Genomic DNA, 25,098 nt, shown 5'->3' with positions numbered 1-25,098 from the left:
GTTGGGCATGTTGGCCGGAGAGTGCTTCTCGGGCCGCGGCCTGCCACCTGGCAGGTACCTCCCAGGTTCCCGGCCCAACGAAAGCCCCCAGACCCAAATGGAGAGGGGCTGCTTGGGGGCCCCCTGGGGCCCCTTCAGGCCAGCTAGGTCTTTGGGTCCTGGCTCCTTCGCTTTGGGAGCAGTCGCTGGACGTTTGGCATGTTGGCCGGAGAGTGCTTCTCGGGCCGCGGCCTGCCACCTGGCAGGTACCTCCCAGGTTCCCGGCCCAACGAAAGCCCCCAGACCCAAATGGAGAGGGGCTGCTTGGGGGCCCCCTGGGGCCCCTTCAGGCCAGCTAGGTCTATGGGTCCTGGCTCCTTCGCTTTGGGAGCAGTCGCTGGACGTTTGGCATGTTGGCCGGAGAGTGCTTCTCGGGCCGCGGCCTGCCACCTGGCAGGTACCTCCCAGATTCCCGGCCCAACGAAAGCCCCCAGACCCAAATGGAGAGGGGCTGCTTGGGGGACCCCTGGGGCCCCTTCAGGACAGCTAGGTCTTTGGGTCCTGGCTCCTTCGCTTTGGGAGCAGTCGCAGGACGTTGGGCATGTTGGCCGGAGAGTGCTTCTCGGGACGCCAACAGCAACCTGGCAGGTACCTCCCAGGTTCCCGGCCCAACGAAAGCCCCCAGAGCCAAATGGAGAGGGGCTGCTTGGGGGCCCCCTGGGGCCCCTTCAGGCCAGCTAGGTCTTTGGGTCCTGGCTCCTTCGCTTTGGGAGCAGTCGCTGGATGTTGGGCATGTTGACCGGAGAGAGCATCTCCGGCCGCGGCCTGCCACCTGGCAGGTACCTCCCAGGTTCCCGGCCCAACGAAAGCCCCCAGAGCCAAATGGAGAGGGGCTGCTTGGGGGCCCCCTGGGGCCCCTTCAGGCCAGCTAGGTCTTTGGGTCCTGGCTCCTTCGCTTTGGGAGCAGTTGCTGGACCTTGGGCATGTTGGCCGGAGAGTGCTTCTCGGGCTGCGGCCTGCCACCTGGCAGGTACCTCCCAGGTTCCCGGTCCAACGAAAGCCCCCAGACCCAAATGGAGAGGGGCTGCTTGGGGGCCCCCTGGGGCCCCTTCAGGCCAGCTAGGTCTTTGGGTCCTGGCTCCTTCGCTTTGGGAGCAGTCGCTGGATGTTGGGCATGTTGACCGGAGAGAGCTTCTTGGGCCGCGGCCTGCCACCTGGCAGGTACCTCCCAGGTTCCCGGCCCAACGAAAGCCCCCAGACCCAAATGGAGAGGGGCTGCTTGGGGGCCCCCTGGGGCCCCTTCAGGCCAGCTAGGTCTTTGGGTCCTGGCTCCTTCGCTTTGTGAGCAGTCGCTGGATGTTGGGCATGTTGACCGGAGAGAGCTTCTCGGGCCGCGGCCTGCCACCTGGCAGGTACCTCCCAGGTTCCCGGCCCAACGAAAGCCCCCAGACCCAAATGGAGAGGGGCTGCTTGGGGGCCCCCTGGGGCCCCTTCAGGACAGCTAGGTCTTTGGGTCCTGGCTCCTTCGCTTTGGGAGCAGTCGCTGGACGTTGGGCATGTTGGCCGGAGAGTGCTTCTCGGGCCGCTGCCTTCCACCTGGCAGGTACCTCCCAGGTTCCCGGCCCAACGAAAGCCCCCAGACCCAAATGGAGAGGGGCTGCTTGGGGGCCCCCTGGGGCCCCTTCAGGCCAGCTAGGTCTTTGGGTCCTGGCTCCTTTCGCTTTGGGAGCAGTCGCTGGATGTTGGGCATGTTGGCCGGAGAGTGCTTCTCTGCCGCGGCCTGCAACCTGGCAGGTACCTCCCAGGTTCCCGGCCCAACGAAAGCCCCCAGACCCAAATGGAGAGGGGCTGCTTGGGGGCCCCCTGGGGCCCCTTCAGGCCAGCTAGGTCCTTGGGTCCTGGCTCCTTTGCTTTGGGAGCAGTCGCTGGACGTTTGGCATGTTGACCAGAGAGTGCTTCTCGGGCAGCGGCCTGCCACCTGGCAGGTACCTCCCAGGTTCCCGGCCCAATGAAAGCCCCCAGACCCAAATGGAGAGGGGCTGCTTGGGGGCCCCGTTGGGGCCCCTTCAGGACAGCTAGGTCTTTGGGTCCTGGCTCCTTCGCTTTGGGAGCAGTCGCTGGACGTTGGGCATGTTGGCAGGAGAGTGCTTCTCGGGCCGCGGCCTGCCACCTGGCAGGTACCTCCCAGGTTCCCGGCCCAACGAAAGCCCCCAGACCCAAATGGAGAGGGGCTGCTTGGGGGCCCCCTGGGGCCCCTTCAGGCCAGCTAGGTCTTTGGGTCCTGGCTCCTTCGCTTTGGGAGCAGTTGCTGGACGTTGGGCATGTTGGCTGAAGAGTGCTTCTCGCGACGCGACCTGCAACCTGGCAGGTACCTCCCAGATTCCCGGCCCAACGAAAGCCCCCAGACCCAAATGGAGAGGGGCTGCTTGGGGGCCCCCTGGGGCCCCTTCAGGCCAGCTAGGTCTTTGGGTCCTGGCTCCTTCGCTTTGGGAGCAGTCGCTGGATGTTGGGCATGTTGGCCGGAGAGTGCTTCTCGGGCCGCGGCCTGCCACCTGGCAGGTACCTCCCAGGTTCCCGGCCCAACGAAAGCCCCCAGACCCAAATGGAGAGGGGCTGCTTGGGAGCCCCCTGGGGCCCCTTCAGGCCAGCTAGGTCTATGGGTCCTGGCTCCTTCGCTTTGGGAGCAGTCGCTGGACGTTGGGCATGTTGACCGGAGAGTGCATCTCGGGCCGCGGCCTGCCACCTGGCAGGTACCTCCCAGGTTCCCGGCCCAACCAAAGCCCCCAGACCCAAATGGAGAGGGGCTGCTTGGGGGCCCCCTGGGGCCCCTTCAGGCCAGCTAGGTCTTTGGGTCCTGGCTCCTTCGCTTTGGGAGCAGTCGCTGGACGTTCGGCATGTTGGCAGGAGAGTGCTTCTCGGGCCGCGGCCTGCCACCTGGCAGGTACCTCCCAGGTTCCCGGCCCAACGAAAGCCCCCAGACCCAAATGGAGAGGGGCTGCTTGGGGGCCCCCTGGGGCCCCTTCAGGCCAGCTAGGTCTTTGGGTCCTGGCTCCTTTGCTTTGGGAGCAGTCGCTGGTCGTTTGGCATGTTGACCAGAGAGTGCTTCTCGGGCCGCCAACTGCAACCTGGCATGTACCTGCCAGGTTCCCGGCCCAACAAAAGCCCCCAGACCCAAATGGAGAGGGGCTGCTTGGGGGCCCCCTGGGGCCCCTTCAGGACAGCTAGGTCTTTGGGTCCTGGCTCCTTCGCTTTGGGAGCAGTCGCTGGACGTTGGGCATGTTGGCTGGAGAGTGCTTCTAGGGCCGCGGACTGCAACCTGGCAGGTACCTCCCAGGTTCCCGGCCCAACGAAAGCCCCCAGAGCCAAATGGAGAGGGGCTGCTTGGGGGCCCCCTGGGGCCCCTTCAGGCCAGCTAGGTCTTTGGGTCCTGGCTCCTTCGCTTTGGGAGCAGTCGCTGGACGTTTGGCATGTTGGCCGGAGAGTGCATCTCGGGCCGCGGCCTGCCACCTGGCAGGTACCTCCCAGGTTCCCGGCCCAACGAAAGCCCCCAGACCCAAATGGAGAGGGGCTGCTTGGGGGCCCCCTGGGGCCCCTTCAGGCCAGCTAGTTCTATGGGTCCTGGCTCCTTTGCTTTGGGAGCAGTCGCTGGACGTTGGGCATATTGACCAGAAAGTGCTTCTCGGGCCGCGGCCTGCCACCTGGCAGGTACGTCCCAGGTTCCCGGCCCAATGAAAGCCCCCAGACCCAAATGGAGAGGGGCTGCTTGGGGGCCCCCTGGGGCCCCTTCAGGCCAGCTAGGTCTTTGGGTCCTGGCTCCTTCGCTTTGGGAGCAGTCGCTGGATGTTGGGCATGTTGACAGGAGAGAGCTTCTCGGGCCGCGGCCTGCCACCTGGCAGGTACCTCCCAGGTTCCCGACCCAACGAAAGCCCCCAGACCCAAATGGAGAGGGGCTGCTTGGGGGCCCACTGGGGCCCCTTCAGGCCAGCTAGGTCTATGGGTCCTGGCTCCTTCGCTTTGGGAGCAGTCGCTGGACGTTGGGCATGTTGGCCGGAGAGTGCTTCTCGGGCCACGGCCTGCCACCTGGCAGGTACCTCCCAGGTTCCCGGCCCAACGAAAGCCCCCAGACCCAAATGGAGAGGGGCTGCTTGGGGGCCCCCTGGGGCCCCTTCAGGCCAGCTAGGTCTTTGGGTCCTGGCTCCTTCGCTTTGGGAGCAGTCGCTGGACGTTTGGCATGTTGGCCGGAGAGTGCTTCTCGGGCCGCGGCCTGCCACCTGGCAGGTACCTCCCAGGTTCCCGGCCCAACGAAAGCCCCCAGAGCCAAATGGAGAGGGGCTGCTTGGGGGCCCCCTGGGGCCCCTTCAGGCCAGCTAGGTCTTTGGGTCCTGGCTCCTTCGCTTTGGGAGCAGTCGCTGGATGTTGGGCATGTTGACCGGAGAGAGCTTCTCGGGCCGCGGCCTGCCACCTGGCAGGTACCTCCCAGGTTCCCGGCCCAACGAAAGCCCCCAGACCCAAATGGAGAGGGGCTGCTTGGGGGCCCCCTGGGGCCCCTTCAGGACAGCTAATTCTCTGGGTCCTGGCTCCTTCGCTTTGGGAGCAGTCGCTGGACGTTGGGCATGTTGGCCGGAGAGTGCTTCTCGGGCCGCGGCCTGCCACCTGGCAGGTACCTCCCAGGTTCCCGGCCCAACGAAAGCCCCCAGACCCAAATGGAGAGGGGCTGCTTGGGGACCCCCTGGGGCCCCTTCAGGCCAGCTAGGTCTTTGGGTCCTGGCTCCTTCGCTTTGGGAGCAGTTGCTGGACCTTGGGCATGTTGGCCGGAGAGTGCTTCTCGGGCTGCGGCCTGCCACCTTGCAGGTACCTCCCAGGTTCCCGGTCCAACGAAAGCCCCCAGACCCAAATGGAGAGGGGCTGCTTGGGGGCCCCCTGGGGCCCCTTCAGGCCAGCTAGGTCTTTGGGTCCTGGCTCCTTCGCTTTGGGAGCAGTCGCTGGATGTTGGGCATGTTGACCGGAGAGAGCTTCTTGGGCCGCGGCCTGCCACCTGGCAGGTACCTCCCAGGTTCCCGGCCCAACGAAAGCCCCCAGACCCAAATGGAGAGGGGCTGCTTGGGGGCCCCCTGGGGCCCCTTCAGGCCAGCTAGGTCTTTGGGTCCTGGCTCCTTCGCTTTGGGAGCAGTCGCTGGATGTTGGGCATGTTGACCGGAGAGAGCTTCTCGGGCCGCGGCCTGCCACCTGGCAGGTACCTCCCAGGTTCCCGGCCCAACGAAAGCCCCCAGACCCAAATGGAGAGGGGCTGCTTGGGGGCCCCCTGGGGCCCCTTCAGGCCAGCTAGGTCTTTGGGTCCTGGCTCCTTCGCTTTGTGAGCAGTCGCTGGATGTTGGGCATGTTGACCGGAGAGAGCTTCTCGGGCCGCGGCCTGCCACCTGGCAGGTACCTCCCAGGTTCCCGGCCCAACGAAAGCCCCCAGACCCAAATGGAGAGGGGCTGCTTGGGGGCCCCCTGGGGCCCCTTCAGGACAGCTAGGTCTTTGGGTCCTGGCTCCTTCGCTTTGGGAGCAGTCGCTGGACGTTGGGCATGTTGGCCGGAGAGTGCTTCTCGGGCCGCTGCCTTCCACCTGGCAGGTACCTCCCAGGTTCCCGGCCCAACGAAAGCCCCCAGACCCAAATGGAGAGGGGCTGCTTGGGGGCCCCCTGGGGCCCCTTCAGGACAGCTAGGTCTTTGGGTCCTGGCTCCTTTCGCTTTGGGAGCAGTCGCTGGATGTTGGGCATGTTGGCCGGAGAGTGCTTCTCTGCCGCGGCCTGCAACCTGGCAGGTACCTCCCAGGTTCCCGGCCCAACGAAAGCCCCCAGACCCAAATGGAGAGGGGCTGCTTGGGGGCCCCCTGGGGCCCCTTCAGGCCAGCTAGGTCCTTGGGTCCTGGCTCCTTTGCTTTGGGAGCAGTCGCTGGACGTTTGGCATGTTGACCAGAGAGTGCTTCTCGGGCAGCGGCCTGCCACCTGGCAGGTACCTCCCAGGTTCCCGGCCCAATGAAAGCCCCCAGACCCAAATGGAGAGGGGCTGCTTGGGGGCCCCCTGGGGCCCCTTCAGGCCAGCTAGGTCTTTGGGTCCTGGCTCCTTCGCTTTGGGAGCAGTCGCTGGATGTTGGGCATGTTGGCCGGAGAGTGCTTCTCGGGCCGCGGCCTGCCACCTGGCAGGTACCTCCCAGGTTCCCGGCCCAACGAAAGCCCCCAGAGCCAAATGGAGAGGGGCTGCTTGGGGGCCCCCTGGGGCCCCTTCAGGCCAGCTAGGTCTTTGGGTCCTGGCTCCTTCGCTTTGGGAGCAGTCGCTGGACGTTTGGCATGTTGACCAGAGAGTGCTTCTCGGTCCGCCAACTGCAACCTGGCAGGTACCTCCCAGGTTCCCAGCCCAACGAAAGCCCCCAGACCCAAATGGAGAGGGGCTGCTTGGGGGCCCCCTGGGGCCACTTCAGGCCAGCTAGGTCTTTGGATCCTGGCTCCTTCGCTTTGGGAGCAGTCGCTGGACGTTGGGCATGTTGACCGGAGAGAGCTTCTTGGGCCGCGGCCTGCCACCTGGCAGGTACCTCCCAGGTTCCCGGCCCAACGAAAGCCCCCAGACCCAAATGGAGAGGGGCTGCTTGGGGGCCCCCTGGGGCCCCTTCAGGCCAGCTAGGTCTTTGGGTCCTGGCTCCTTCGCTTTGGGAGCAGTCGCTGGATGTTGGGCATGTTGACCGGAGAGAGCTTCTCGGGCCGCGGCCTGCCACCTGGCAGGTACCTCCCAGGTTCCCGGCCCAACGAAAGCCCCCAGACCCAAATGGAGAGGGGCTGCTTGGGGGCCCCCTGGGGCCCCTTCAGGACAGCTAGGTCTTTGGGTCCTGGCTCCTTTCGCTTTGGGAGCAGTCGCTGGATGTTGGGCATGTTGGCCGGAGAGTGCTTCTCTGCCGCGGCCTGCAACCTGGCAGGTACCTCCCAGGTTCCCGGCCCAACGAAAGCCCCCAGACCCAAATGGAGAGGGGCTGCTTGGGGGCCCCCTGGGGCCCCTTCAGGCCAGCTAGGTCCTTGGGTCCTGGCTCCTTTGCTTTGGGAGCAGTCGCTGGACGTTTGGCATGTTGACCAGAGAGTGCTTCTCGGGCAGCGGCCTGCCACCTGGCAGGTACCTCCCAGGTTCCCGGCCCAATGAAAGCCCCCAGACCCAAATGGAGAGGGGCTGCTTGGGGGCCCCCTGGGGCCCCTTCAGGCCAGCTAGGTCTTTGGGTCCTGGCTCCTTCGCTTTGGGAGCAGTCGCTGGATGTTGGGCATGTTGGCCGGAGAGTGCTTCTCGGGCCGCGGCCTGCCACCTGGCAGGTACCTCCCAGGTTCCCGGCCCAACGAAAGCCCCCAGACCCAAATGGAGAGGGGCTGCTTGGGAGCCCCCTGGGGCCCCTTCAGGCCAGCTAGGTCTATGGGTCCTGGCTCCTTCGCTTTGGGAGCAGTCGCTGGACGTTGGGCATGTTGGCCGGAGAGTGCTTCTCGGGCCGCGGCCTGCCACCTGGCAGGTACCTCCCAGGTTCCCGGCCCAACGAAAGCCCCCAGACCCAAATGGAGAGGGGCTGCTTGGGGGCCCCCTGGGGCCCCTTCAGGCCACCTAGGTCTTTGGGTCCTGGCTCCTTCGCTTTGGGAGCAGTCGCTGGACGTTCGGCATGTTGACCGGAGAGTGCTTCTTGGGCCGCGGCCTGCAACCTGGCAGGTACCTCCCAGGTTCCCGGCCCAACGAAAGCCCCCAGACCCAAATGGAGAGGGGCTGCTTGGGGGCCCCCTGGGGCCCCTTCAGGCCAGCTAGGTCTTTGGGTCCTGGCTCCTTCGCTTTGGGAGCAGTCGCTGGACGTTGGGCATGTTGGCCGGAGAGTGCTTCTCGGGCCGCGGCCTGCCACCTGGCAGGTACCTCCCAGGTTCCCGGCCCAACGAAAGCCCCCAGACCCAAATGGAGAGGGGCTGCTTGGGGGCCCCCTGGGGCCCCTTCAGGCCAGCTAGGTCTTTGGGTCCTGGCTCCTTCGCTTTGCTAGCAGTCGCTGGACGTTGGGCATGTTTACAGGAGAGTGCTTCTCGGGCCGCGGCCTGCCACCTGGCAGGTACCTCCCAGGTTCCCGGCCCAACGAAAGCCCCCAGAGCCAAATGGAGAGGGGCTGCTTGGGGGCCCCCTGGGGCCCCTTCAGGCCAGCTAGGTCTTTGGGTCCTGGCTCCTTCGCTTTGGGAGCAGTCGCTGGACGTTTGGCATGTTGACCAGAGAGTGCTTCTCGGTCCGCCAACTGCAACCTGGCAGGTACCTCCCAGGTTCCCAGCCCAACGAAAGCCCCCAGACCCAAATGGAGAGGGGCTGCTTGGGGGCCCCCTGGGGCCACTTCAGGCCAGCTAGGTCTTTGGATCCTGGCTCCTTCGCTTTGGGAGCAGTCGCTGGACGTTGGGCATGTTGACCGGAGAGAGCTTCTCCGGCCGCGGCCTGCCACCTGGCAGGTACCTCCCAGGTTCCCGGCCCAAGGAAAGCCCCCAGACCCAAATGGAGAGGGGCTGCTTGGGGGCCCCCTGGGGCCCCTTCAGGCCAGCTAGGTCTTTGGGTCCTGGCTCCTTCGCTTTGGGAGCAGTCGCTGGATGTTGGGCATCTTGACCGGAGAGAGCTTCTCGGGCCGCGGCCTGCCACCTGGCAGGTACCTCCCAGGTTCCCGGCCCAACGAAAGCCCCCAGACCCAAATGGAGAGGGGCTGCTTGGGGGCCCCCTGGGGCCCCTTCAGGCCAGCTAGGTCTATGGGTCCTGGCTCCTTCGCTTTGGGAGCAGTCGCTGGACGTTGGGCATGTTGGCCGGAGAGTGCTTCTCGGGCCGCGGCCTGCCACCTGGCAGGTACCTCCCAGGTTCCCGGCCCAACGAAAGCCCCCCAGACCCAAATGGAGAGGGGCTGCTTGGGGGCCCCCTGGGGCCCCTTCAGGCCAGCTAGGTCTTTGGGTCCTGGCTCCTTCGCTTTGGGAGCAGTCGCTGGAATTTGTGCATGTTGACCGGAGAGAGCTTCTCGGGCCGCGGCCTGCAACCTGGCAGCCTGGGAGCAGTCGCTGGACGTTGGGCATGTTGGCCGGAGAGTGCTTCTCGGGCCGTGGCCTGCAACCTGGCAGGTACCTCCCAGGTTCCCGGCCCAACGAAAGCCCCCAGAGCCAAATGGAGAGGGGCTGCTTGGGGGCCCCCTGGGGCCCCTTCAGGCCAGCTAGGTCTTTGGGTCCTGGCTCCTTCGCTTTGGGAGCAGTCGCTGGACGTTTTGCATGACTCAAATGATTGGATGCACACAAATCCATGGGTCCAGATTGGATACACCCACGTGTGCTGAGAGAACTGGCGGAGGTGATTGCGGAGCCACTCTCTATCATCTTTAATAGGTCCTGGACTACAGGAGAAGTGCCTGAAGATTGTAGAATAGCCAATGTGACTCCAGTCTTTAAAAAAGTCAAGAAGGAGGATCCCAGTAACTACAGGCCAGTCAGCCTCACTTCTGTCCCTGGAAAGGTGATGGAACAGTTATTTTGGATGCCATCTCCAAACAACTGGAAGAGAAGAAGGTTATGAGGAGTAGTCAGCATGGATTCACCAAGGGGAAATCGTGCTCGACCAATCTCATAGCCTTCTATGATGTCATCACCAACTGGGTGGACGGAGGGAGAGCAGTGGATGTCGTCTACCTTGACTTTAGCAAAACTTTCGATACTGTCTCCCACGACATCCTGATAGAGAAGCTGAGGGAACAAGGGTTAGATGAGTGGACAGTGAGGTGGGTCGAGAACTGGCTGTCGGACCGGGCTCAGAGGGTCGTGATCAGTGGAGTAGAATCTGAATGGAGGCCTGTGACTAGCGGTGTTCCCCAGGGCTCGGTGTTGGGTCCAGTCCTGTTTAATATCTTCATTGACGATCTTGATGAGGGTATAGCATCCACCCTCAGCAAGTACGCCGATGATACAAAGCTGGGAGGATTGGCTGACACGCAGGAACACTGCGCTGCCATCCAGCGAGACCTTGACAGGCTGGAGAGCTGGGCTGGGAGAAACCAGATGAGGTTCAACAAGAGCAAGTGTAAAGTCTTGCACCTGGGGAGGAACAACCGACTGTATCAGTACAGGCTGGGGGATGACCTGCTGGAAAGGAGCTCTGTGGAGAAGGACCTGGGGGTCCTGGTTGATGACAGGTTGGCTATGAGCCAGCAGTGCGCACTGGTGGCGAAGAGAGCCAATGGGATCCTGGCATGCATCAGGAAGAGTATGTCCAGCAGGTCGAAGGAAGTGATCCTCCCCCTCTACTCTGCGTTGGTCAGGCCCCACCTGGAGTACTGTGTCCAGTTCTGGGCTCCATGGTATAAAAAAGACAGGGATCTCCTGGAGAGAGTCCAGAGAAGGGCCACGAAGATGATTAGGGGCCTGGAACATCTCCCTTATGAGGAAAGGCTGAGTAAGCTGGGTCTGTTCAGCCTGGAGAAAAGAAGGCTTAGGGGAGACCTAATTAGTGTTTATAAATATCTTAGACTTGGGACGCAGGGGGATTTGGCCAGCCCCTTTTCAGTGGTCTGTGGGGACAGGACTAGGGGCAATGGCTGTAAGCTGGAGCATAGGAAGTTCCGCACCAACATGCGGAAGAACTTTTTCACAGTGAGGGTGACGGAGCAGTGGAATAGGCTGCCCAGGGAGGTGGTTGAGTCTCCTTCTCTGGAGATATTCAAGTCTCGCCTGGATGCCTATCTGTGTAATATGAGATAGGGATCCTGCTTTGGCAGGGGGGTTGGACCCGATGATCTCTTGAGGTCCCTTCCAACCCCTAAGATTCTGTGATTCTGTGATTCTGTGATCCTGTGTAGGAAATGGCCCTGGTATACCACAAGGAATTGGCCATGGATTTGGGAACCGTAGTGGAGATGCAGCTAAAGTCAAGTACAGAGAGGTTGAGGAGGAAGAAGTACATGGGGGTGTGGAGGTGGTGGTCACAGGCTATGGTGATGATAATGAGGCCATTGCCCAGGAGAGCAGCCAGGTAGATGCCCAGGAAGAGCCAGAAGTGCAGGAGCTGCAGCTCGCGTGTGTCTGCAAATGGCAGGAGGAGGAACTGGCTGATGGAGCTGCTGTTGGACATCTGCTGACATTAAGTGTGGAGACCTGTCCAAGGAGGAAAAGGCAAAGAGAAATTAGGGAATCTTTCTTTGAGGAAAATCCCTTCCACTACTTATGGAATGCCCTCAGGTTGACTCTCTGTATTCAGGGAGAATTTTGTCAGGTCCCTTTTGGGAGGTCTGCTTTGTGCTGGCTTGATTCTACCACTGCTGGAAAGAGGGAAGTCCTACAGATTGGGGTCCTGAAGTGAGGGTCATCTCAAGGTCAGCCCCACCAATGGACATGCCCAGAGCCCCAGGTAACCAGGAGACAATAGCAGCAAGGACAGGAGAGGAAACAGGAAGAAATGCTCCAGCCCAGGCGGGAAGTACAGGGACAGACAGACAGGTACTCGGGGGTTTTTCCTCTCTGTGGGTTGGGCTGCCAAGGAGAAGGCTCAGCCTGAAACCCTGGCACTCTGTGCGCAGAGTCTGTGCTGGGTGGCAGAAACCAGGGGGTCGGTGAGGGAAAGGCTCTGCATTGCAAGGAATGTCAGGGAGGTACCAAATTGCCACTGCCAGGGCCTTTCTGGGAGCAGCTTCTTCTCTCTCCCTGACAATGTCTCTGCTGCCTGGAGATGACCCTGCAGCTGCCTGTCTTTGCCCATGTCATCTCCTGCTCTGTGCTCACAGACCTCATCCAAACTGCCCTGCGGTCAGCTGTGCTCTGCAGACCCCTCCTGGCATCAGGGCACTGCCCAGGGGAACCTCTGTGTGTGCAGGGCTCAGGAGAAGCTCTGACAAATCCTAATGACCAATGAGCTTGCACTGCCTTCTGCAAAGTTATCGAGAAAAGCTCAGCTCCCACTTCCCATCCAGACACCAAGAGCAGAAAATTCAAAGCAAAGTCTCTTTACCTTTCTCTTGCAGTGAGCTCTCAGCTTCCATCAGTTCTCAGCTTCACAGGTCTCCCCTCAGTGCCTACAGGCAGTGTCCCCAGCCCTGTGTGCTTGGCAAAGGAGCTTCTCCTGGGCAGAGCTGTCTCTCTGCAGCACTGCCGGGTTGCCATGAGCTCTTTCCATCCCAGGAGCCTGGCCCAGCTCAGCAGAAGACCAGTTCTTGTAGGCTCCCTCCTGGTGTCTCAGGCCTCATGGGGATCATTCTATGACCTCATCTCTGAGATCATTCTGCCTGGGAGCAGAATGATCATGAGAGTGAGAAATCATGCAGGGAGAAAGCACAGGGGGAGGTCATGCAGCTGTTACTCTCACTGGCAATACAGACTTGACACCAACAATAAAATCAATCTAATTCATTACTCAATCCAAAGAGAGCAGAGAAATAAGAACAAAAGCTAAATAAATGAAATTTTTAAACACCCACCTACGACCCTCCCTTCTTATCCCAGGGTCCACTTCACTCTTTAACTCTTTACTCTCTACTCTCTCTGACTGAGTGGCACTGGGGGACAGGGAATGGGGGTTGGGGTCTGTTCATCGCACATCGTCTCAGCTGCTCCTTCCTGGTCAGGGGGAGGACTCCTCACTGTCTCCCCTTGCTCCAGCATTGGGTCCCACCCACAGGAGACAGTCCTGCATGAACCCCTCCAACGTGAGTCCTTCCCACATGGCTTCAAAAAAGCACAAACTGCTCCAGGGTGGGTCACTTGAATGGGGTTTCGTCCTTCAGCAACAGACTGCTCCAGCCTGGGTCCTCCACAGCCCTGCCAGCAAACCTGCTCCAGCACAGGCTCCCTATGAGGTCACAGCCTCCTTCAGTGTCCTCACATGCTCAACCTTGGGGACCTCTATCAGCTGCAGGTAGAATCACTGTTCCACATCATCCAACATGGGCTGTGTGGGAACAGCCCCAGTCACCATGGTCTTCTCCACAGGCTGCAGGGGAATCTCTGCAATGAGGCTTGGAGGACATTCTTCCCCTACTTCACCGATCTTCTTGTCTGCAACATCCCTTACACTTTCTCACTCCTTTCTCTGGTGGCAAAAAGCAGCTGCCTGTTATTATTTCCCTTCTTAAAAACACTGTCACAGCGTTGTGATTCACAGTGCTCTGCTTCCCACGGCCAATACACTGTCACTGCCCCTCTGCAAGGGCAATGCCTGTGACCAATTCTTCTGAGAAATCTCTCAGATCCTCAAGCTCTCTCGCTCACGGTGCTACCTCAGTGAAATTGTAATCAGAGCATGTCTAGGTTTTGGGTGTTTTGTGTTCATCGTGGTGTCCTATGTGCAGATCTTCAGGGCTGTGCTGAGGATCCCCTCGCAGCAGGGACAGCACAAAGCCTTTTCCACCTGCCTCCCTCACCTGGCCATGGTCTCCCTGTTCCTCATCACTGCTGTGTTCACCTACCTGAAGCTTCTCTCCATCATTTGCACCTGGTAGTGACAATTTTTAGTCAGTGGTTCCTCCAGAATTAAAATTTCCCATCTACAGCATGAGGAACCAGGAGCTCAATGATGCTGTTTGGAAAGTGATGACTGGATGTCTCAAAGCAGCAACAAACTGCTCACTCTGCATATCACTGGCCATGTAACTCATGTTAGGACCAGTCTGTATTTAGTAGGGTTTTTAGCTGTTGGGTTGGGTTTTTTTTCCCCTCCTAGTTTGTCTCAGCTTTAATAACATGGACCAGCTTCATCCCATTGCTAATGCAGTATCTCCTGGTCTTGTGTGACCCAGACACTGCGTAATGATGAGCTGGGCTCTCTTTCCATCATCTCTGCCTGGAAAGGGGCACAACTTTTTATTCCGTTTTTTTCCCCCTGACATTTATAAAAGTTTTACAAGCACATTTCCAACAGCAGAACCACTCAACTATGTTTCTGAAATGACAGTGCTTTCCCACCATGACAGAACAGGAATTTCCTGGAAGTGTACCAGAGAATCATAGAATCACTTAGGTTGGAAGAGACCCTTATGATCATTGAGTCCAACCAAAGCCTACCCCTGCCTAGTCCACCTCTAGGCCATGTCCTCAAGCACAACATCTATAAGAACCTTTTAAATCCCTCCAGGGTTGGTGACTCCACCACTTTCCTGGGCAGCCTGTTCCAATACTTGACTAAAGTTTCAGTAATGAAATTCTTCCTGATATCCAACCTAAATCTCCCCTGGTGCAATTTGAAACCATTCCCTCTCATCTTGTCACTTGTTCCCGGAGAGAAGACACCGGCTCTCACCTCTCTACATTCCTCCTTGCAGGTAGTTGTAGAGAGCGGCAAGGTCTCCCCCTCAGCCTCCTTTTCTCAAGGCTAAAATGCCCCAGTTGCCTCAGCTGCTCCTCAGAGGACTTGTCCTTCAAATCCTTCATCAGCTTTGTTGCCCTTCTCTGGACACACTCCAGCATCTCAGGGTCCTTCTTGTAGTGAGGGGCCCAAAACCGGACACAGCACTCGAGGTGCAGCCTCACCAGAGCTGAGGATAATGGAACAATCACTCCCTACTCCTGCTGGTCACACTATTCCTGTTCCAGGCCAGGATGCTGTTGGCCTTCTTGCCCTTCTTCTGGACACAGTGCTGGCTCATGTCCAGCCAAGGTATCCACGGACACCCCCAGATCCTTTTCTTCCAGGGAGCTCTCCAACCACTCTGACCCAGGCCTGTGGCGTTGCCTGGGGTTATTCTGATCAAAATGCAGGACCTGGCACTTGGCCACAAGAACCCAAGAACCTCATACAATTGACCTCTGCCCATCGATCCAGCCTGTCCAGATCACTCTTCAGAGCCTACATGTCGTCCAGACAATAAATACTCCCACACAATTTGGTGTCATGTGTAAAGTTACTGAGGGTGCACTCGATCCCCTCGTCCAGATCATGAATAAAGATGTTAAAGAGGACAGGTCCCAGCACTGAGTCCTGGAGAACACACCTTGTGACCTGCCACCAGCTGGACTTAACTCTGTTCACTACAACCCTTTGGGCCTGGCTGCCCAGCCAGTTTCTAACCCAGCACAGAGTGCACCCATCTAATCCATGAGCGGGTAGTTTCTGCAGAGGGGGAAATGCTTTGGGAGACAGTGATGATGGCTTCACTGAAATCTAGGTAGACCACATCTACAGCCTTCCCCTCATCCACTGAGCAGCAGGTCACCTTGTCATAGAAGGAAATCAGGTTGGTCCATCACGATCTGCCTCTCCTACACCCATGCTGACTGGGCCTGATCACCTGAGTGTCCTGCATGTGTTCCATGATGGGACTCAAGATGATTTGTTCTATCACCTTCCCCAGCACTGAGGTCAGGCTGACAGGCCTGCAGTTCCCTGGGACCTCCCTCTGGCCTCACTTCAGGATGGGCGTTGCAGCTGCTTGTGGTTTTTTTCTCCTCTGTGTGATTCCCAGAGGCTCTGTGACCATCGCAGATTCGCTCGGCCCTGGTCAGCAGCACCTATGGCCTTGAACTGGCCGATGTTTGCTCTTCAGGACCTGCAGAGAGCTCTAGCTGTTCCTTACATGAGACATTTTCTGCAGCCCCAGTTCTCTCCCAGCACCCAGCTACACAAAACTGTGACACTCACAAACTCCTTACCTCACAATGCACTTAACTCACAATCTGTCTAATTCCTTACCTCACAAACTATCTCTCAGTCAAACTCCTGACCTCACAATCTATTTCTCAGTCAATCTTTTTACCTGACAGTCTGTCTATGAATCAATCTCTTTACCTCACAAACTCCTTAACTCAAAATCCCCTTTACCTCACAATCCCCTTACCTCAAAATCTATTAGTTACTCTCCTTACCACACAATCTATCTCATTCAATCCCCTTACCTCACAATCTGTCTGTCAATCAATCCTGTGACTTCATAATCCCCCTCTCATTCATCATACCTCACAATCCCCTTACCTCACAATCCCCTTACCTCATAATCTATCAATCTCATTAACTCACATCTATCTATCAGTCCATGTTCTTACCTCACAATCTATCTATCAATCTCCTTACCTCACAATCTCCTTATGTCACAATCTCTCTATCAGTCCCCTTACCTCACATCTATCTATCAGTGAATCCCCGTCTACCGGCTTACCTCACTATATATCAGTCAATCCCCTTACCTCATCTTTCAATGTATCAGTCAATCCCCTTGCCTCACAATCTATCTACTAGTCACAGAGTCACAGAATTGTAGGGGTTGGAAGGGACCTCACGAGATCATCAGGTCCAACCCCCTGTCAAAATAGCTTCCCTAGGACAGGTCGCACAGGTCAGTGTCCAGAGGGGTCTTGAATATCTCCAGAGAGGGACACTTCACAGCCCCCCTGGGCAGCCTGTCCCAGGGCTCTGTCACCCTCACTGGGAAAAAATCTTTCCGCATGTTGTTGCGGAACTACCTGTGCTCCAACTTGAAACCATTGCCTCTTGTTCTGCCCCCACAGACCATTGATAAGAGGCTGAAAATTTTCCCCTGTGTCCTACACTTCAGATACTTATAAACATTAATAGGATCCCCTCTTAACCTTCTTTTCTCAAGGCTGAATAGTCCCAGCTCACTCAGCCTTTCCTCATAGGGCAGATGCTCCAGGCCCTTAATCATCTTTGTAGCCCTTCTCTGGACTCTCTCCAGGAGATCCCTGGCTTTTTTGTCCTGGGGAGCCTAGAACTGGACACAATACTCCAGGTGGGGCCTGACCAGGGCAGAGTAGAGGGGGAGGATCACCTCCTTTGACCTGCTGACCACGCTCCTCTTGATGCCCCGCAGGATCCCATTGGCTCTCTCAGCCCCCAAGACACACTGCTGGCTCATGGCCAACCTGTCACCCACCAGCACCCCCAGGTCCTTCTCTGCAGAGCTCCTCTCCAACAGGTCATCCCCCAGCCTGTACTGATTCAAGCAGTTATTTCTTTCCCAGGTGATGGTGTCAGGCACTGTTAGGAACGATCCCTTGGTAGGGGCAGACATGAGTCCCAAGGTTACTGGGGCTGCTACTGGGCTACCTGGCATGGTTTCAGGACAGGAACATATTTCTGCCCCCAATCCTCCTATTTGGGAGTTACTGCTGGACATTTATCAGTTTGAAATATGGACACTGTTAGCACACGGAATGACAGAGGCATCGTTAGGACCATTCCCTTGCCAAGGAAAGACCTGAGGGTCGTGGTTTTACCCCAGCTGAGAGCTGAGATCCAGGCAGCTGCCTGCTCTTTAAAGGAAAAGAGGAGGGGGAGAAGTGATGACCAAAAGCCTCCCCATTTCAGTGGGCATTAGACTACCACTGGGCCCTGTGGTGTGCCAGGACACATCCAAGTGGCTCCATGACACAGCACGTCTGTATCTTCTCACTTTGTCATCCTGAAATTGCTCCCTCTGATTTTCTGCTCTAATCAGCATTCAGGGAGGCATGTGTCAATGTTCTGAAGGAGTTTCATCACCCACAGCCCTTAGCAGCTTCTACTAAACCTCCAGGAATCTTCATTCCTGCCATGGCCCTCCACACTCAGTGCCTTTCCCCTGGAAGCTTGTTAGTGTGCAGCCACTATCATCAGTTTATTCTTGCCTCTCAACTCAGACTAAGTTAGGAACTCTGGGGATATGTATTAAAAGTAGGAGGGGAAATACACATCCTCCTGAGTCCTTGGGGTGTCAGGACACTGTCACACTGTGCACTGAAACTTGCCTTTCGGGTATTTCCACCTGCCCTGAGGAAACCGACTGTGTCTCAGGGCCCCTGTTCAGCAGACTCTCTGGCCATGTGCCCTGTCCTTTGCTTTTGGGATTTACTCCACCCCCTTAGAGTTTTTTACTCCTAGTTGGGGAATGTGTTTTATTTCTTTTATAACTTTTTTCAAAATGAGGAAGAATTCTGTTTCTATTCCCAGCCAGTCCTCAGGGTAAACGGGGTGGGAATTGCAGCAAAGGGGCTGCAACATTCAGCTGCAGACTCAGAGCAGAAGCCTGATGGAGGAAAAGCGTGCAACTCCCAAACATCCCTTGGAGTTGGGGAGTTGTAAAGGTGTCTAGGCAGTGTGGGAACTCAGGGAGACAGCTGTTATGACCTTTCCACACCTCCTTAGGAGATCCTCTGGTTCAATTTTAGTTGGAGAAAGCTCCTGTCACTTCTATAAATTGCAAAACTAAAACGCCTGAAAAATATTAAAACTACTTTTTTATTTTATTAATTAAGTGCTTATTGAAATCTTCCACTTTAAATAGAGTCCTGAAACCTCTCCAATTAGCTGTACAAGTCTTGAAACTCTGAAGAAAAGACACAAAGCTTGTTAGGGCTTTTTCAATTTTAATGAGCCCCGTGGTGTATTTGGTGCTGATTCCATGAACTGCAGATCCTGTGAGGAGATTGAAGCAGCCTCTCCAAGAGTTAAGGTCAAAAGAAAAAGCTGAACTGCTGTAGAGTGTTAATTGGCCCCACTGAGGCCCATTACTGAGAAAGCCTCTCTCCTCATGAAGGGGTTAGAGCAGAAAATTGGAGTCTGTGATTTAAGGTAGACTGAGGCACTGTGCAGGTGGATGTGATGCTGAGTAAAGCCTTGATGTATTTTATCAAGCAGAAGAGCCAGCCCCACAGAAGTGGGATTCTGCCCCCTGCACTGCCTCAGGGCTCTTCCTGGGCCAGTGTCACATGGGGTGTGTGATGCAGCATGTGGTACAAGGGTACCACAGCTCCCAGCATCCTGAGGGGGTGCAAGGAAGCAATGAGGCCCCAGTTCTGTGAGATTAGTATGTATGGTGGTTTAGGCCTGGCTGGAGGCCAGATGCCCACCAAAGTCGATCTATCACTCCCCTTTTTTTGGACAGGGGAGAAAATAGATATAGAGAGGCTGAGGAGTCAAGATAAGCACAGGGAGAGATCATCCTGTAGTCAATGACACGGCAAAACAGACTCAACACAGAGTGAAGGAAAGAAAACTCTGATTGATGACACTGCACTACGCACACAGTGACACCAGAGTCGAGTCAGAAGCATGACCAGATCTCAAAGCACCTTCCCCCACCCCTCCCTTCTTAGCAGACTTTAGTCAGGATTTTGCTCCCTTCTCTGGTGGCAAATGCAGCTGCTTGTGTTTCTCTTTCTCCTGTATGTGATTCCCAGAGGCGCTGTGACCATCGCCAATTGGCTCGCCCTTAGTCAGCAGCAGCTCTGGCCTTGAATCAGCCAATGTTTACTCTCTGGGGTTTGCAGAGAGCTTCTGGCTGCTTCTTACAGCACCCATTTTCTGCAGCCCCCATTCTCTCCACCAGCCTCACCTCTAATTTTCCCCAAAATTCTCTTAAATTTTCCTCAAATTCTCATAATTTTTCCACAAATTCCTTAATTATCTTTTAAATTTCCTTAATTTACCCCAAAATTCCCTCATATTTTCCCCAAATTCCTTCATTTCCCTCAAAAATCCTTTATATTCCTCCAAAATCCTCTAATTTTTCCAGCTGGGACACTGGTGGAGTCCAGAGGGGCTTCAAGACACCCGGGGGGTCCCTGCGCCTCCTCTACAAGGCCTCTGGCTTTGACTTCAGCAGCACCCACATGTTCTGGGCTCACCAGGCCGCCGGTAAGGGGCTGGAGTGGGTCACACACATTAGCAACGATGGTAGCAGCACCGACTACGGGTCATCGGTCAAGGGCCGGTTCACCATCTCCAAGGACAACTCCCAGAGCATGGTGATGCTGCAGATGAACAGCCTCAGGGATGGTGACATGGCCACCTACTACTGAGCCAGAGCTCCTGGTGGTGCTACTGGTGGTGCTGGTGGTGGCCTTGACCCCATCCCTGTATCCCCACCTCCCTGGAGAAGCAGTTTGTCCCATTCTCAATCTCTTTTAAGTCAACTTGGAGTGTTTCTGGCCAAAATCTCCCCCAGTTTCCTTCAGAACCCAACTGTGGGGCCAACCGACCCCTTGAAGGAAAACTTGGCGGCACAAGAACAGGCTGTCCCAGGCTGTGTGAAGAGGAGTCGGCCAGGAAGGAAGCCAGCTTGGCTGAGGAGAGAGATCCAAGAAGTTGCCTCCACGTCCATGTCCTCATCCTTCTATGGGAGCAAGTCTGGGCTGAGCCTTTGCCATGGCTCCAGGGGTCAAGGTTTGGGTTGGGGTTGGGGGCAAACACGGCCGAGCCATGAGGGTTATGGTCAAAGGACGCAGACATTACCATTCCACCCCAACCCTCCACTGGTCACCCCAACCCTCCACTGGTCACGCCAGCCATCTGCCCTTGGAGCAACGCGTGGCCCAGATTTGTCGTCCTGCCCCCAGCTCAGCCTCCTCCAGCTCTGTCCCAGTTCTGGGTCGCTGGGTGCTGGGAGAGAAGAGGGGCTGCTCAGAGCAAGTTCTGTTCTTGGGGGGGGGCTTTGACCCAGAGGTTCATTCCCTTTCCCATCTTCTTACCGTGGCTTTTACATGGCCTCTGGGCAGCTGGCAGGCTTGGGGACTCATCCTGAATCCTGGAAAAGCCAGAATCAAAGCCTCAGCAGGCCCCCAGCTGACCCTCACCCCCCGGGCAAGGGGCTGGGGGCATTTGGGGTGCCAGGGCCAGCTCCTCTTGGTCTCCCAGGCGACGCCAGGCACTGACTTTGCCCAGGTGGCGGCACATGGTTGGCTGCCCCTTGCACCGTCACCCCTCGGCACTGTGATGTCATCACACGTCACACTCACCCTCCACTATAACTTGGGGTGTGGCGGCTGTGGGGCTGCCAGAAGCCCAGGAGCAGCCGTGGCAGCAGGAGCCATGGCCGGGTACCGCTGCAGCCACAGCTGGAGCAGCCGCCGGCAGAGACCCCGCTCCAGGCGCGCCCGGCAGACACACAGCCGGAGAAAGGGGGGGCAGCCAGCTGCCAGCCACAGGCAGCAATGCCAATGGAGGCCATGGAAACGGGGCCCGTCCCCAGGCGTTGTGGGATGTCCTGGGGCTGCGAGCGGTGGGCGACGCAAGGGTGGCCGGGCAGCAGGGAGCGAGGCAGGGGACTCACAGATTCCCTTTTTACCCAGGGTGCCGCTCTGTCCTGCACCGCTGCACCCCCATGCAGAGGAGGAGGAGGAGGAGGAAGGCACTGTAAGTGCAGCACCCGCAGTCTCCTGCAAATAATTTGACTAGTAAAGGCTGAGGGAAAGAAGGAATTCAGGACCTCAGCCTTGTCCTCATCCCTTGTCACTCCTGTTCCCCCTGCGTCCAGTCAGGGCTGGAGATTCCCCTTGACCCTCCTGTTCCTGTTCATCTCCCTAGAGAAGGACTTTGATTCTCTGGTACAGAACTGGCCAGGCTGAGTCCCAGTTGGGCTTCAGCCCTTCTGACTTTCTCCCCATGTGATCTCCCCACATACGGCCGGTCAGGTAAGGCCCAGTCAGCAAGGCGGCCGGTCAGGCAAGGAGACCGGTCAACATGGTGGCCAGTAAGGCAAGGAGACCGGCCTACATGGTGGCTGGTCAGGCAAGGTATCAGGTCAGGTAGGCAGCTGGTCAGGCAGGGAGGCCGGTAACCAAGGCAGTTGGTCAGGCAGGTGTATGATCAGGCAAGGTGGCCAGTGAGGCAGGGAGGCCGGTCAAACAAGGTGTCTGGTCAGGCAGACGGCAGGTCAGGCAAGGCGATCGGTCGCCGAGGCGGCCAGTCAGTGACGGCCAGTGAGGCAGGTGGCCGGTCAGTGAGGCAGCCAGTCTCTAAGGCAGCAGGTCACTCAGGTGGCCGGTTGGGCAAGGCGGCCGATCAGGCCAGGCAGCCAGTGTGCATGGTGGCCACCTGACCCGCCACCTGACGTGACGTGTCACCTCCCCTGACCCACCGTGAACAGCACCTATGGAGACAGCTCAAAGGTTTTCTGGCAAACTAAAGCCCTCAGAGCCACAATGCAAGGGGCTGCTTGTGGGCTGCCTGGGGAGGTTTCAGGCCAGCTATGTCTTTCAGTCCTGGCTCCTTTGGTTTGGGAGTTATTGCTGGACGTTCGGCATGTTTTCAAAGGAGCACTTCTGAGGCCGTGAACTGCAACTACGGAGAGAGCTCAAAGGTTTCCTGGCAAACAAAAGCCCTAAGAGCCGCCCACCTGACCTGAAAGGCGGCCTTGCCTGACCAGCCGCGTAACCTGACTGGGCACCTTCGCTGACCTGACCAGCCGCCTTGCCTGACCTGACCAGCTGCCTTGACCGACTGGCCGCCTGACCTGACCTGCATGGCCGCCTGAACCGACCGGCTGCCTTGTCCAACTTGATAGGCCGCCTGCCCGACCGGCCGCCTGAACTGACCGGCTGCCTTACCCGACCTGACCAGCTGTGCGATCTGACTGGTCCCCCTGTCCTACGGGCCGCCTGACCTGACCTGACTGGCCGCCTGAGCTGACCGGCCACCTTGCCCAACTGGCCACTTGACCTTAGCTGACAGGCCTCCTGACCTGACCAGCCGCCATGCCCGACCAGCCTCCTTGACCGACCTGACAGGCCAACTGACCATCCGCCTCTCCCAACCTGACCGGCCGCCTGCCCGACCTGCCCGGCCGCCCGACCCACCAGACTGTCCACTGCCCGACCAGCCTCCTGACCTGACCGGGCTCCTTGCCCGACCTGACCGGCCGCGTACCCGACCGGCCACCCTACCTGACCAGCCACCTCGCCCGACCTGACCGGCCGCCTGACCTGACCTGACCCAACTGGCGGCCTGACCTGACCGGCCGTCTTGCCTGACCTGACCGGCTACGCGATCTGACCGGCCACCTGCCCGAACTGACTGGCCGTGTGACCCGACCGTCCACCTGAACTGATTGGCTGCCTTGCACGACGTGACCGGCTGCCTCCCTGACTGGCTGCCTGGCCTGAACTGACCAGCCACCTGACCTAACCACCCGCCTCGCCCGACCTGACCACCCGCCTGCCCGACCGGGCCGCCTGACCTCACCTGACCGGCCACCTGACCTGACCGCCCGCCCGAACTGACTGGCCGCCTGCCCCACCTTACCGGACGCCTGCCTGACCTGACCAGCCTCCTTGCCCAACATTACCGTCCGCCTGACCAACCCGCTGCCTTCCCGACCTGATCGTCCGCCTGAGTGACCGGCTGCCTGTCCTGACCGGCCACCTGACCTGACTGGCTGCCTTGCTCTTCTTACTGGCCTCCTACCCGACTGGCTACCTGACCTGACCTGACCAGCCGCCTGACCTGACAGGCCTCCTTGCCCGCCTTGCCAGACCAGCCACCTGACGTGACCGGCCGCCATGCCTGACTCGATGCCTGACCTGACCTGACCGGCCTCCTGACCTGACAGGCCGCCTGCCTGACCAACGGCCCGACCTGTCCGGCCATCTTGCCCAACCTGACTGGCTGCCTGCCCGACCTGCTGCCTGACCTGACAGGACTCCTTGCCTGACCTGACTGGCCGCGTGATCTGGCCTGCCGCCTGCCAGAATTGACCGGCTGCCTTGCCCGACCAGCCGCCTGACCTGACCGGCCACCTCGCCCGACCTGACCTTCCACCTGACCTGACCAGCCGCCTGACCTGACCTGATCTGACTGGCCACCTTACCCGAATTGACCAGACGCCTGCCCGACCTGACGCCTTGCCCGACCTGACCGGCCACCTGCCCGACCGGCATCCTGACCTCACCGGTCGCCTTGCCCGACCTGACATGCCGCCTGCCCAACCAGCTGACTCACCTGAGCGGCTGCCTTGCCCGACTGGCCGCCTGACCTGACCTGACTTTCCACGTGACCTAGCAGTCCGCCTTGCCTGACCGGCCACATGACCTGACATGACCAGACACCTGACCTGACTGGCCGCCTTGCCCGACCGGCCACCTTGCCTGACCTGACCGGCCGCCTGACCAGCCGCCTTGCCCAACCTGATCGGCTGCCTACCTGACCGGACGCCTAACCTGACCTGACCTGACCGGCCGCCTGACCTGACCTGATCTGACCAGCCACCTTACCCGAATTGACCAGATGCCTGCCCGACCAGCCGCCACACGTGACCGTACAACTCTCCCGACCTGACTGGCCACCTGACCTGACCGGCCGCCTGACCTGACCTGACCTGACTGGCTGCCTGACCTGACCGGCTGCCTCACCTGACCTGTCCGGACCGGCCACCTTGCCCGAACGGACCAGCTGCCTGACCTGACCTGACCTAACCTGACCGGACGCCTGACCTGCCCATCCGCTTGACCTGACCGGCCGCCTGACCTGACTTGACTTGACCGGCCGCTTGACCTTTCCGGCCACCTTGCTGGACCAGCCGCCCCACCTGACCGGCCGCCTTCCTGACCTGAACGGCCGCCTGACCTGACTGGCCTCTCTGACCGGCTGCCTTTCCCGAACAGCCGCCTGACCTGACCTGACCAGCTGCTTGACCTGACCGGCCACCTTGCCTGACAGGCTGCCTCCCCGACTAGCCGCCTGCCTGATCTGACCGGTCGTCTTCCTTTACCTGACTGGCCACCTGACCGACCGACCACCTGACCTGACCTGACCTGACTGGCCCACTCCCTGACTGGCCACCTGACATGACCTGACCTGACCTGCCGCCTGACCTGTCCAGATGCCTGACCTGAACTGACGTGACCGGCCGCCTGACCTGATAGGCTGCCTTGCCAGACTTGAATGGCCGACTACCTGACTGGCCGCCCGACGTGACTGGCCACCTTCCCAGACTTGTCTGGTCGCCTGCCTGACCGGCTGCACTACCTGACCGGCTGCCTTGCCGGACCGACCAGCTGGCCTGACCAGCCGTCTTCTCTGACCTGACTGGCCACCTGTCCAACAGACGGCCCAACCTGACCAGCCACCTAGCTCGACGTGACCGGCCTCCTGCCCGATCGGCCCCACGACGTGACGAGCCTCCTTCCTGATTGGCTGCCTGACCTGACCAGCTGCCTTTCCTGACTGGCCGCCTTGCCCGACACAACCGGCTGCATATCCAACTGTCCGCATTCCCCGACCGGCCGCCTGCCTGACCGGCAGCCTGACCTGACCGGATGCCTAACCTGACCTGGCCAGAATGGCCACCTGACCTGACCGTCTGCCTTGCCTGACCTGACCGGTCGCATGCCCGACCAGCCTCCTTGACCGACCTGACAGGCCAACTGACCATCC

Source organism: Gallinula chloropus, assembly GCF_964237585.1.
Source record: "Gallinula chloropus genome assembly, chromosome: 25".
Lineage (NCBI taxonomy): Eukaryota > Metazoa > Chordata > Aves > Gruiformes > Rallidae > Gallinula > Gallinula chloropus.
Note: the sequence above shows the minus strand (reverse complement) of the source record.